This window comes from Heterodontus francisci, chromosome 16 (genome assembly GCF_036365525.1).
Source record: "Heterodontus francisci isolate sHetFra1 chromosome 16, sHetFra1.hap1, whole genome shotgun sequence".
In the NCBI taxonomy this organism is placed as follows: domain Eukaryota; kingdom Metazoa; phylum Chordata; class Chondrichthyes; order Heterodontiformes; family Heterodontidae; genus Heterodontus; species Heterodontus francisci.
Genome location: NC_090386.1, coordinates 95425404 through 95438567, shown reverse-complemented (window position 1 = coordinate 95438567; position 13164 = coordinate 95425404). Strand labels below are relative to the sequence as shown.

General features: G+C 43.9%; 1 protein-coding gene across 2 annotated transcripts in view; it reads left to right on the top strand.

Annotated features, from left to right (window-relative positions):
- Window positions 1-5510: 5510 nt before the first annotated feature.
- The window catches only part of LOC137378382 (death-inducer obliterator 1-like), a 167249-nt gene continuing 159595 nt past the window's right edge, over window positions 5511-13164 (top strand). For both annotated transcript variants that reach the window (XM_068048653.1, XM_068048652.1), the window contains exon 1: window positions 5511-5686. The gene's annotated coding sequence lies outside the window, so the exon portion shown is untranslated. The remainder of the gene's footprint in view (window positions 5687-13164) is intronic.

The following is a 13164-nucleotide window of genomic DNA, read 5'->3' as shown; positions in this document are numbered from 1 at the left end:
GGCCCCAGACTCAGCACTGGCTCTGCCTGCATACAGACCCGGCCTAGGCCCCAGCTCTTCATCACCACCTCCGTGGAGAAGCTGCCTGAGGAGGCAGCAGGGCCCAGGCCTGGGACTTGGGGGCAGGCTGCTGGGTTAACCAGGCCCTGGGAGCGTTGGGGAGGGGGGCGGGGGTGGGTGATACAAAGAGGAGAGGGGTCATGTCGGGAGGCAGAGAGAGAGAGAAAGAGGGGGACATGGAGGGAGACCGGGAGAGAGACACAGAGAGTGATCAAGATAATTTCTGACAGATGAACATCTATCTGGAATACTCTGCATTGCTACATCAAGCGTGCGGGCAGAAAATGTCCACTTCACGCTAAAACAATGCCAGGTACCTCATTAAATCAGTGTTCAACATTGTGACGAGAAAGTAAGTTAATAAATTAGTCTTCTCATTCAAAGCTTGTTCACAAAAATGTGCATTTTTTGTGGTTTAGATTAATAGTAAAATAAATTTAGAATACCTTTATCTTTCTGAAATTTGCACACCGGCCCCCTATGTAGGACAAAAGTTATAATGCGGCCCTTCACGCGAAAAGGTTGGACACCCCTGTTCTATATTCATGAAGGGATCGACTGTATTGCAGCCACATTTGCTGCTGATAGGAAGATAGCAAGTTGTGAGGATACAATAAGACTGCAAAGGCATATAGATAGGTTAAGTGAGTGGGCAAAAATGTGGCAGATGGAGTATAATGTGGGAAAATTTGAGGTTGTCCACTTTAGCAGGAAGAATAGAAAAGCAGCATATTGTTTAACGAGAGAGGGACTACAGAATGCTGCAGTACAGCGGGATCAGGGTATCCGTGCACATATGAACAGTTAGGAGCAGGAGTAGGCCACTCGGCCCTTCGAGCCTGCTCCACCATTCAATAAGTTCAGGTCTGAACTGATTACTCCACCTTTCCACCTACCTCCGATAACCTTCCACCCCCTTGCTTATCAAGAATCTATCTACCTCTGCCTTAAAAATATTCAAAGACTCTGCTTCTGTCGCCTTTTGAGGAAGAGAATTCCAAAGACTCACGACCCTCTGAGAGAAAAAATTACTTCTCATCTCTGTCTTAAATGGGCGACCCCTTATTTTTAAACAGTGACCCCTAGTTCTAGATTCTCCCACAAGAGGAAACATCCTTTCCACATCCACCCTGTCGAGACCCCTCAGGATCTTACATGTTTCAATCAAGTCGCCTCTTACTCTTCTAAATTCCAGCAGATACAACCCAAGCCTGTCCAATCTTTCCTCTTAAGACAGCCCGCCCATTCCAGTTATTAATCCAGTAAACCTTCTCTGTACTGCGCATTTACATCCTTCCTTAAATAAGGAGACCAGTACTGTACACAGTACTCCAGATGTGGTCTCACCAATGCCCTGTATAACTGAAGCATAACCTCCTGACTTTTGTATCAAATTCCCCTCGCGATAAACGATAACATTGTATTAGCTTTCCTACTTATGTGCTGTACCTGCATACTAAACTTTTGCAATTCATGCACTAGGACACCCAGCTCCCTCTGCATCTCGGAGGGATGCAGAGCTCCCTCTGCATCTCACCATTTAGATAATATACTGCATTTTTATTCTTCCTGCCAAAGTGGACAATTTCCCACTTTCCCACATTATACTTCATTTGCCAGATCTTTGCCCACTCACTTAACCTATCTATCTCCCTGAATCACAAAAAGTTAACATGCAGATATAGCACGTAATTAGGAAGGGGGCTGGAGTATAAAAGTAGGGAAGTCTTGCTACAACTATACAGGGTATTGTTGAGATTGCACCTTGAGTACTGTGTACAGTTTTGGTCATCTTATTTAAAGATGGACATACTTGCTTTGGAAGCAGTTCAGAGAAGGTTCAGTAGGCTGTTTCCTAGGATGAAGCATTTGTCTTATGAGGAAAGGTTGAGCAGGTTGGGCCTATACTCGTTGGAGTTTTGAAGAAGGAGAAATGATCTCATTGAAACATATAAGATTCTGAGGGGGATTGACAGGGTAGATGCTCAATATGTTTCCCTTTGTGGGGAGTCTAGAACTAGGGCACACAGTTTCAAATTAGAGCTTCCCATTTATGATGGAGATCGGGAGGAATTTCTTCCCTGAGGGTCATGAATCTTTGAAATTTTCTTCCCCAGTGAGCTGTGGAGGCAAGGTAATTGAATATGTTCAAGACTGCATTGGACAGATTTTTGATTGACAAGGGAGTTTTTTTAAATTCATTCACGGGATGTGGGCGTCACTGGACAGACCAGCATTTATTGCCCATCCCTAATTGCCCTTGAGAAGGTGGTGGTGAGCTGCCTTCTTGAACCGCTGCAATCCATTTGGGATAGGTATACCCACAGTGCTGTTAGGATGGGACTTCCAGGATTTTGACCGAGCGACAGTGAAGGAACGGCAATATAGTTCCAAGTCAGGATGGTGTGTGACTTGGAGGGGAACTTGCAGGTGGTGGTGTTCCCATGTATTTGCTGCCCTTGTCCTTCTAGTTGGTAGAAGTTGCGGGTTTGGAAGGTGCTGTCTAAGGAGCCTTGGTGCATTGCTGCAGTGCATCTTGTAGATGGTACACACTGCTGTCACTGTGCGTCGGTGGTGGAGGGAGTGAATGTTTGTAGATGGGGTGCCAATCAAGTGGGATGCTTTGTCCTGGATGGTGTCAAGCTTCTTGAGTGTTGTTGGAGCTGCACCCATCCAGGCAAGTGGAGAGTATTCCATCACACTCCTGACTTGTGCCTTGTAGATGGTGGACAGTCTTTGGGGAGTCAGGAGGTGAGTTACTTGCCTCAGGATTCCTAGCCTCTGACCTGCTCTTGTAGCCACGGTATTTATATGGCTACTCCAGTGCAGTTTCTGGTCAATGGTAGCCCCTAGGATGTTGATAGTGGGGGATTCAGCGATGGTAATGCTGTTGAATGTCAAGGGGAGATGGTTAGATTCTCTCTTGTTGGAGATGGTCATTGCCTGGCACTTGTGTGGTGCGAATGTTACTTGCCACTTATCAGCCCAAGCCTGGATATAGTCCAGGTCTTGCTGCATTTCTGAGGAGTCACGAATGGTGCTGAACATTGTGCAATCATCAGCGAACATCCCAACTTCTGACCTTATGATTGAAGGAAGGCCATTGATGAAGCAGCTGAAGATGGTTGGGCCTAGGACACTACCCTGAGGAACTCCTGCAGTGATGTCCTGGAGCTCAGATGATTGACCTCCAACACCACAACCATCTTCCTTTGTGCTAGGTATGACTCCAGCCAGCGGAGGGTTTTCCCTCTGATTCCCATTGACCTCAGTTTTGCTAGGGCTCCTTGATGCCATACTCTGTCAAATGCTGCCTTGATGTCAAGGGCAGTCACTCTCACCTCACCTCTTGAGTTCAGCTCATTTGTCCATGTTTGAACCAAGGCTGTAATGAGGTCAGGAGCTGAATGGCCCTGGCAGAACCCAAACTGAGCATCACTGAGCAGGTTATTGCTAAGCAAGTGCCGCTTGATGGCACTGTTGATGACACCTTCCATCACTTTACTGATGATTGAGAGTAGACTGATGGGGCGATAATTGGCCGGGTTGGACTTGTCCTGCTTTTTGTGTACAGGACATACCTGGGCAATTTTCCACATTGCCGGGTAGATGCCAGTGTTGTAGCTGTACTGGAACAGCTTGGCTAGGGACGCGGCAAGTTCTGGAGCACAGGTCCTCAGTACTATTGCCGGAATATTGTCAGGGCCCATAGCTTTTGCAGCATCCAATGCCTTCAGTCGTTTCTTGATATCACGCAGAGTGAATCAAATTGGCTGAAGTCTGGCATCTGTGATGCTGGGGACTTCAGGTGGAGGCCGAGATGGATCATCAACTCGGCACTTCTGGCTGAAGTCAAGGGTTATGGGGGGCAGGCAGGAAAGTGGAGTTAAGACCACAATCAGATCGGTCCTGATCTTATTGAATGGTGGAGCAGGCTCGACAGGCTGAATAGCCTACTCCTGTTCCTATTTCTTATATTCGCTCCTAGGGTACGATTGGTATGAGCAAAAGAGTCTGTAAAATTAGAGTTACCATTTTGGTAGTGCTGGTACCTGCTTCGACGGCTGGGGAAGCTCTGAAGGTCAACATGAACATTTCAAAGTTTGATACCCTTAGCATTTTATACCTATGCTTTTGTGTAAATCGACCACTCAGATCATTTCGAAGATGGGACAAGGGCCTGCAAAACCAGAGTCATTGAAGGATGAAATTCAGACTTCAGTTTATCATTATTTTCCCTCTTTCTTGAATATAAACTTGAGACAAAAACTTTTATATTAGATTTTGACTTTTAAAAGTCAGTTTATTTAGTGTTTGCCTCCAAGATAGTTGTAACAGATGAATTACTAAAATGCAACTTTTAAACCTCACTATTTTCCTCATAGAAACTCGGGACAGTTTTTTGTGAAGATTTATTTTCTTCCAAGGGCAGGTTTTTTGAGGTAAGGTGGGTTTTCCTTGGTGTCAGTGCATTAACTGACATTATTTAGGACTTTCCATCAGTGTTTGGAAACCAAATAGGGAAATGAGAATATGAACAGAAAATACTGGAAATACTTGGGGTCTGGCAACATCCATCGAGAGAGAAACAGTTAACTTTTCGGATTGATGACATGAAACGTTAACTCTGTTTCTCCACAGATGCTGCCAGACCCGCTGGGTTTTTCCGGCATATTCCATTTTTATTTCAGATTTCCTTCGTTAGCAGTATTTTGCTTTTGAAATATGGTATGGGGATGGAGTGGTTTAACATTTTAATTAATGGTACAAAAAATTACACAGATGAACACTTAAAATTACAGTAGGCATAACAATACCAATAGATGCATCGGGTGTCAAAGATCAGACGATTCTGGGACAGCAGCACCCCGTAGAAAGTGAATCTTAAATCATTTAAAAAGCACTGCAACTGAGAACTGTTTTCATATACACAGTAAAAGTAATGAAATATTGGATGTAGTTGCAGATAAATTTACGACAAGCCCAGTACATCTCAAGTCAAATTCCTTGTATTAACTTATATGCAAGGCTGTTTTGAGCTACTTTATTGGTAGGGTTGTGCCAGTTGTTTTCGAAGCTGTTGGACAACTTCTGGTAGTTTTGAGTAAACGTTTCGGGTCACTGACCCGAAACGTTAACTCTGCTTCTCTTTCCACAGATGCTGCCAGACCTGCTGAGTGAATCCAGCATTTCTTGTTTTTGTTTCAGATTTCCAGCATCCGCAGAATTTTGCTTTTATTCTGGTAGTTTTGAGTTAGGCGTGTACACTGGTTTGCGGGGCGGCATTCATGGCCATGGCTATTTGTTTGTATTACTAATGCCTACTGGCTGCAAAGCGACGAGCCCTGGTGTTTTGACCTTGGTTGCAGGGAGGTGACTTTGGGGGCTTTTTTAGCTGTCAGTCTGTCCCTCCCTACACACCCCTCACCCGGTCACGTGGGGCTGGGGTTGTAGGTCACTTGTGCTGTGTGTAATGGCGCCGGATCTGTGGCGGAGGCTGTGCTCGGACTGGGACTGAGTCACAGCCGCGTGTCGGCACCGAGCCTGGGTCAGGCCAACGCCGTGGTTACCCCGGATCATCGCGAAAAAAACCATATACTAACCATCGGAAGCCTCTTTAAATGCAGTGAGTAGCGCTGCACGTATGGTGGTGGGACTAGGGAGTTAGGCCCCGGGTGCAATTTAGGCCGCGATTAGGCTCCGTTTTAGAGCGGCCCGAGCCGCTTTGTTCCCGGAGCTGAGATGTTTCTGTGTCCGCCTTGGATTAGCGAAGAGACTGCGGCTTCTTTATATTGGCGGCTGGGCACGTTTAGGCCGCAGGCTCGCCAGGGCCATAAATCGTGGCACGGTTACACCTTGTCTGCTCGCTTCTCCATTCGTTTCCAATTTTGGCGGAGAGGCAACTCGGTTTTATGGCCCTTATATTTTTTTCGGGTTAATCTGGCTTTTAATGCGGGAGTGAATCGGATTAAAGATGTCCTATTTACAGTTCTGATGAAGGAGTTTTAGTTTGCGCTCGGCACTGTGGGCGTGTGGATTTAACGTAAATAATTTGGATTACTTTACACCAGTAGGAAGCTGTCAAAGGGTGTACGTGTTTCCCGGAGTTTAGCATAAGCAGATAGGGAAATTACCCTTCGAGTTTATCATAAACAACTGGCAAAGGTTGCCTCCTTCCCTCCTTCCCTCCCATCCCCCCCTCCCAAAAAAAAATAAACCTGCCTTGAGCAGAACTAGAGAAAGGTAACGGCCCATCGCGTCTGCTTCGGCTGAAAAAATTAGCTGCCCAATCTAATCCCAATTTCCAACACCTGGTCCGTAGCCTTGTGGGTTACAGCACTTCAGGTGTATGTCAAGGTACCTTTTAAAAGAGTTAAGAGTTTCTGCTTCCACCACCGATCTGGGCAGTGAATTCCAGCCACCCACCACCCTCTGGGTAAAAAGGTTTATCCTCATGCCCCCTCTAATCCTTCTACCAATCATTTTACATCTGTGCCCCTGGTAATTGACCTCTCCATTAGGGGAAACAAGTCCTTCCTGTCTACTCTATCCAGGCCCTCATAACTTTGTATACCTCAATTAAGTCACCCCTCAGCCTCCTCTGTTCTAGGGAAAACTAGTCAAGTTGGATTTAAAAACAAGAAAAAAAACTCAGCAGATCAGACAGCACCCGCGGAGAGAGAAAGAGTTGACGTTTCAGGCTGAGACCGAAGTTATATGGATACACATATTGAATGTGGAGGACAGTATGAGCAAGTGGTTCAAAAGCATAGTTCAAAGGCATAGACTCCAAAAGCAAGGAAGTTATGCTGAACTTCTAGTAAACACTAGTTTGGCCTTAATTGGAGCACTGTGTTCAATTCTGAGCATCTTTAGGAAGAATGTGAAGGATTTAGAGAGGCACAGAAAAGATTTGTCAGACTGGTTCCAGGAATAGAGGGTCTTCACTTGCGTGGATGGATGGGAGAAGCTGGTTTGTTCTCCTTAAAGAGAAGGTTGAGAGATTTGATAGAGATGCTCAAAATCATGAGGGAGTCTTGACAGAGTGGACAGAGAGAAACTTCCCAATGGTGGAAAAATTGAGAACCAGAGGATACTGATTTGAGGTAAATGGCAAAAGAACCAAGGGTGATATAAGGGAAAACTTCTTTTCGGCATTGAGTGGTTAGGATCTGGAATGCACTGCCTGAGAGTGTAGTCGAGGCAGATTCAATCGTGGCTTTCAAAAGGGAAATGGATAAACACCTGAAGAGAGAAAAATCTGCAAGGTTGTGGGGAAAGGACTGAGGAGTGGGCTAGCTGACATGAATATGATGGGCTGAATGCCCACCTCCTGTGCTGTAAACACTGATTCTATATGATGACCTTTCATAAGTCTAATTGAGTGTTGTGGTGCTATCACATGATTGACATTCACATTCTTAAAGATCCTATGTTTATAATTGAGTAATTATAAAAACTAAAATGGTTTAGGCTGTGGATATATTTTCTAGGATTGGCAGACACTTGAAGTGTACAGTAGTTCTGAACACTGGGGAGTTTGTTCAGTCTGCTAATCTCTAATTTAATATTTTTGGATATTTATGTTAAAACTACGGTATTTGACTCTGGATAACTTGATACATGTATACATATTTAAGTAAAATGTTTGCACATTTACATGTCATATCAACTATTTTTGGACCAGATGACGATATCTGGAAAACAGTGGTTTAAACTGAATTTATTTATTTCATCCACACCACCTGGCCCGAGAGAGCATCACACTGATATCCCCTTCGAATATGTCACCTAATCTCTCACCAGAAATAGTTTTGAGTGTTTTAAATAATTTCAGGCTGGTACACAGCATTGACGGGTACTGTTGTGTGGTAAAACTGCAGTAGTATGACTCTTGGGACTAGTTGTTATCGCGTGCTTTTGCGCTCTTGTCAAGTTCCACATGTACACAGACGATACCTAGCTCTACATTACCGCCAAATCTCTGCTGTCTTTCATTTATGTGTTGTTTGTCTGACGTTTAGTGGTGGACAAAATTTCATCGAACTAAATATTGCAAAGACAGAAGTCGCTGTGTTCCTGCGCTGCCACCTCCATTCCTCTTCCTGGTGACTGAGGTTGCAACAGACTGTTTGTTTTTAACCATGGTGGCCTATTTGACACTGAGCTGGGTATCTGACCCCATATTCTCTCCCATCACCAAGATGCCTGTTTCTACATCCGTAACATTGCCCATCTCTGCCCCTGCTTCAGCTCATCTGCTACTGACACCCCCATGCATGCCGTTGTTATCTCTCGACATTACTATTTCAATGCATTCCTAGCCTGTCTCCCACTTTGTCCCCTCCTCAAACTTGAGCTCATTCAAAGCTCTTCTGCCTGAACGGGACTTGGCGTGAGTTAGGACACAGGCAGCAGAATTTTGGATGACCTCAAGTTTACAGAGGGTAGAATGTAGGAGGCCAGCCAGCAGTGCATAGAAATAGTCAAATCTAGAGGTAAAAAAGGCATGGATAAAGGTTTTAGCAGCAGATGAGCTGAGGCAGGGGTAAAGTTAGGTGATGTTACAGAGGTGGAAATAGGTAGTCTTGGTGATGGCACAGATATGTGGTTGGAAGCTCATCTTGGGAGTAAATTAAAGGCCTGCTTAGGTCGGGAAAAAGAACCCGACCGATACACAGCCGACCCGAGTCCCTCCAATTTCGCCCTGACCCGACCATCCCTTTACTTAACTTCTGACTAGGAAGCTCCACTGCATGTGTGGTGATGTCATAGTGACGTCACTTGCTCACTGCACAGATTCAGTTTCGTTCTGGACTCCCAGCTCAGCTAAGTTTTTTATTTTTAATACTTACCGGCAGAGCATTTACCGTTTGCGTCCGGCCCGGGCATGATCCGGACTCGACTCGACTCGAGCTGGGAAGAGGGGCCCGACCCGAACCCAACACGTGTCATCGGGTCCCATTGGCTTTGGGTCGGGTAGCAGGCCTTTAGTGTAAATATGGCACCAATGTTGCAAACAGTCTGGTTAACAGCCTCAGACAGTTCCAGGGAGAGGGATGGAATTGGTGGCTGGGGAACGAATTTTGTAGCGGGGACAGAAGACAGTGTCTTGGGTCTTCCCACTATTTGGAGGAAATTTCTCATCCAGTACTGGCTGTTGGACAAGCAGCTTGGCAATTTAGAGATAACAGCAGTGTTGGGAGAGGTAGTGAGAACCAAAACCCCTGAAGTTTGTTTTTTAAACGTAATATGCTAAAGAGAGGTAGCATGTGGAGGTGTGGTGGCATTGCAATTGCCAATGTCCCATACCTCCAGAAAACTCTGCTACACTATCCTGATTTAATATGGAACAAAGTTGAGATCACTTAATATGGCTGTGATGGTGACTTGCAGTAATATTGTTAGCATTGTTCTTATCCAGCTGTTATTCAGTGCTGAACCCCCACCCCCAGCCACTCAAATATTCTATTAGGTGAAATTACATTTGTGAAATAAGTGGGGAGAAATGCACACAGTTGTCAGGTGGTGCAATAGTTTGGTTATGACAATTAATGGGATTCTGGCTGCTGTCTGAGATTCTTCACCTTTGTAGGATGTTTCTGATCTTTGGTGTGCCAACATGATGTTGCTGAACAGATATTTGGTTCCTGCTCGGAAGCTGGGAGGCTCAGCTAGCAGGTGGTCTTGCATTTAGTGAGAAATTCAGATTGATGATGTAGACTGGGACATATTGCCCTCCTAGTAGGTAGTGCTATATATACATGTTTGTTTTAAATTGAAAATTTGCGCCAGTGCAATGTCTCTTCCATTACTTCATATATTGTATGTGAGATGAGTTTTGGTTCTTTATGCATCCTGTTTTAATCTATTTTGTTTTTGGCAGCTTGTGAGATTTATGCTGTCCAAAGCCATCTCACAAGCTGCACAAAGTAATTTTATGCTACTTGTTTGATTGCCCACTGTGTTTTCAACTTTCCTGTATGTTGCAACTGATTTCCCTTTACTGCTTCAGAATCCAGGATACGTTTTGTCATTTTTAGTATGTTCCTGTCTTTTCCACTTGAGGAAGTCTGTCAAATAGTAATGAGTACTATTTTTACATCGTTATTTACAATGCCTTCATTAATGAACACAAAAAAGAGGCTGATGACACTGGTTCAGCCATAGCTATTGCACATTATGCTCTTTTTATCCTTCAGAACAGTCTTTAGTCAGTGATTATTGCTTGTGCAGCCTTGTACCTGTCTTGTGTTGGTCTTCCTCAGGAGCTCTGATTGGTCATAACATCTGAGAAAGGAGCATGCAACTGCTTGCCCAACAGGTGACAGCAAACTTGCAGAAGTCTGTTATTAGTATCTCCAATTCATAGGCAGCAGGTTCTAAGTTCTTTTCAATTCATTTTTAAATCTTCAGGATTGGTGGCAATGGTCTGTTCAATCCAGGCATTTCATGGAAGTTTCTCCCTATTATTGAACTTGGCCTGTTTTTATCTCTCATGTTATCTTTTTCATGGAATCATAGAATGGTTACAGCACAGAAGGAGGTCATTCTGCCTGTCATGTCCGTATCAGCTTTCTGCAAGAGCAGTTCAGCTAGTCCCGTTTACTGCCTTTTCACCATAGCCCTGCAAATTTTTTCTCTTCAGATAATTATCTAATACCCTTCTGAAAGCCACAACTGAATCTGCCTCCATCACCCTCTCAGGCAGTGCATTCCATATCCTAACCACTCGCTCATTTAAAAAAAAAGTTTTTCCTCATGTCTCCTTTGGTTTTTTTTTGCCATTCACCTTAAATCGATGTCCTCTGGTTCTTGACCCTTCTGCCAAGGGCAACAGTTCCTCTCCCAATATATTCTGTTCAGACCCCTCATAATTTTGAACGTCTCTATCAATTTTTTTAAATTCTTTGTTGGGATGTAGGCATTGTGGGCAAGGTCAGCATTTGTTGCCCATCTCTAATTGCCCTTGAGAAGGTGGTGAGCTGCCTTCTTGAACCGCTGCAGTCCATAGATGTGGGTATACCCACAGTGCTCTTAGGGAGGGAGTTCCTGGATTTTGATCCAGCAACAATGAAGGAACGGTGATATATTTCTAAGTTAGGATGGAATTTCATGTTAAGTTTGAAAGTGACACATTCCAATCACAAGCAAGAATCTTAAACTTAAACAAAGCCAATTACAAAGGTATGGGGGGAGAACTGGCTACGGTTAATTGGGTACGTAGACTGGAAGGTATGGCGGTAAATGAACAGTGGGAAACATTTAAAGAAACAATTCAAAGGGTTCAACAAAAGTACATTCCGTTGAAAAAGATCCATCCGTGGCTCACTCGAAGCTAAGGAGAGTATTAGACTAAAGGAAGGGGCTTACAATGTTGTAAAAAAATAGTAGCAAGTCTGAGGATTGGGATGTTCTAGAAACCAGTAAAAGGCCACCAAAAAGTTGATAAAAAGGGAAAAAATAGAATATGATAGTAAACTGGCCAACAATATAGAAACAGGTTGTAAGAGCTTTTATAAGTACATCAAAAGGAAGAGAGTAGTTAAAGTAGATGCTGGTCCCTCAGACACAGGAGAAATCATCATGGGGAATGAGGAAATGGCAGAGGCATTGAACAAATATTTTGTGTCTGTCTTCACAGTAGAAGATGCAAGTTCCATACCAGAAATAGGCAGTAACCTAGGGGCTAAAAAGAGAGAAGAAATTAAGGATATTGATATCAGTCGAGAAAAAGTATTGGAGAAACTTGAGGGACTAAAATCTGACAAGTCCCCGGGACCAAATGGCTTACATCCTAGGGTTATAAAAGACATAGCTGCAGAGATAGTGGATGCGCTGGCTATGATTTTCCTGAATTCCTTAGGTTCAGGAATGGTGTCCCGTCAGATTGGAAATTGGCAAATGTTATGCTGCTTTTCAAGAAAAAGAGTTAGAGACAAAGCGGGGAGCTACAGACCAGTTAGCCTAACATCAGTTGTTGGGAAGATGCTGGAAACTATTATTAAAGAAGTCTTAACAGTGCACTTGGAAAAGCATAGTATGATTAGAACATGGTTTTACTAAAGGGCAATCCTGTTTGACAAATTTATTAGAGTTTTTTGAGAATGTAACTAGTAGGGTAGATAAAGGGGAACCAGTAGATGCAGTATACCTGGATTTTCAAAAGGCATTCGATAAGGTGCCACATAAAATATTAATAAGCAAGATTAGGGCTCATGGTGTTGGAGGTAATATATTAGCGTGGATAGAGGATTGGTTAACAGACAGGAAGCAGAGAGTGGGCATAAATGGGGCATTTTCAAGTTGTCAGGCAGTAAATAGTGCCGCGAGGATCAGTGCTGGGACCTCAGCTATTTACAATCTATATTAATGATTTGTATGAAGAGACAGGAATGTATCTACGTTTGCTGATGAAACAAAGGTAGGTGGAAAGGTAAGCTGCAGGGAGGGTGTAGAGAGGCTGCAAAGAGATACAGGCAGGTTAAGTGAGTGGGCAACAAGATGGCAAATGGAGTATAATGTAGGGAAGTGTGAAGTTGTTCACTTTGGTTGTAAAAATAGAAAAGCAGAATATTTTGTAAAAGGTGTGAAACTGGTAAATGTTGATATCCAGAGAGACTTGGGGGTACTCGTACAAGGAACGGACAAAGTTAACATGCAGGTGCAGCAGGCTGTTGACAAATGTCATGTTAGCCTTTATTGCAAGGGGATTGGAGTACAGGAATAAAGAAGTCTTACTAAAATTGCACAGGACTTTGGTGAGACCGCACCTGGAATACTGTGTGCAGTTTTGGTCTCCACATTTAAGAAAGGATATACTTGCACTGGAGGCAGTGCAGTGACGATTTACTAAATTGGACCTTGAGATGAGGGGGTTGTCCTATGATGAGAAGCTGAGTAAATTGGGCCTATATTCTCTGGAGTCTAGAAGAATGAGAGGTGATCTAATTGAAACATATAAGATTCTATAAGGGCTTGTTAGGGTAGAAGCTGAGAGGTTGTTCCCACTTGTCAGGGAATCTGGAACACGGGGACACAGTCTCAGGATAAGGGGTCAATCATTCAGGACTGCGATGAGAAATTATTTCACTCAAAGGGTTG